Genomic DNA, 1,211 nt, shown 5'->3' on the forward strand with positions numbered 1-1,211 from the left:
TCAGCGCGACTGGGCCGAGCGCGGCGGCGGCTGCGGCGGGGCGGGCGGGCGGGAGGGGAGGGAGGGGCCGAGCTCGGAGCTGAGTGGAAGCGGCCAAGCTCCCCGGGCCGGGCCCGCCGTCAGCACGTCACGTCACTGCCCGAGAGAGACCCAGGAAAAGGCGGAAGGGAGCGCGCCGCCGCCGTTGCCTGCCGCCTCGGGCCAGACACTCGCCGGGGCCGGGGCCGCCGGGCGGGCCGGGGGCCGCTGCCGGGCGAGGCGAGCCGAGCCGGCGCGGGTAGGGGTGGCGGCGGCGCGGGGGGAGGCGCGGCGGCGCTCGGCTCCCCGCGGCTCCTCCTGCAGCCGCCTCCGCCGCAGCTCGGCCGCGAAGCGCCGCTCGGGGCTCGCCGTGCGCCCCCGAAGCGCAGCGGCTGCCCCGGGGACCCCCCTCCCCTCCCGGCCCCTCCATACTGGCGCCGCCCGGGCGAGCCTCCCCCGCCCTCCTCCCGCGGCCGCCATCCCGCGGCGCCGGCCGCCGGGCCTACGGCCCAGGCCGGCCTCAGCACGGGCCGGCGGGCTCGGCGCTCCCGCTGGCGTGTTTAACCCGCGTCTGCGCGCCGGGGGACGGGGGGGTGGATTTTTAGGGTGCGGATACTCCGCGCTGGGGCGGACGCGGGCCTTGGGCCGGGGCTTGCGTGGCTGCGAGTCGCCTCGCCTCGGGGCGCGGCTCCCGGTGGGAATTACTGGGAATAACGACGACAACGAATAACGACAACAACGATGAGGCGGCGGGGCTCGGCGGCGGCGGGCGCAGCCGGAGCCCCCCGTCTCCACGCGGAAGGCGGCCCGTCCACGCGTGCCGGGACGGCGCTCCCCGCGGCCGCTGGCACTTATGTAAGGGGCTGCCGCCGCGCCCGGCCGGATCTGCTCCCCCCCCCGGGAACGGCAGCGCGGGGTGTGGGGGGGTGGTGGGGGGGGAGGAGGGCATCGCCTTTTGTGGACAGTAGAAAATTTGAAATAACGTGCTATCGTGACCGAAGTCCTAGCTAGTGGTGTTTTCTCATTCTTGTGATGGAAGCTAACCAGATTTTTTTTTGTTGTATTTTTTTTTTTTTTTTTAGAAAATAATTGATATTGATCCATGAAAGATGCATCCTAAAGTTTTCGAGGCATCAGAAATTACAAACCATGAGTAACCTCAGGGAGATGAGGAGGGACCTTCAGTTCGTTGG

Source organism: Tauraco erythrolophus, chromosome 1 (genome assembly GCF_009769465.1).
Source record: "Tauraco erythrolophus isolate bTauEry1 chromosome 1, bTauEry1.pri, whole genome shotgun sequence".
Classification (NCBI taxonomy): domain Eukaryota; kingdom Metazoa; phylum Chordata; class Aves; order Musophagiformes; family Musophagidae; genus Tauraco; species Tauraco erythrolophus.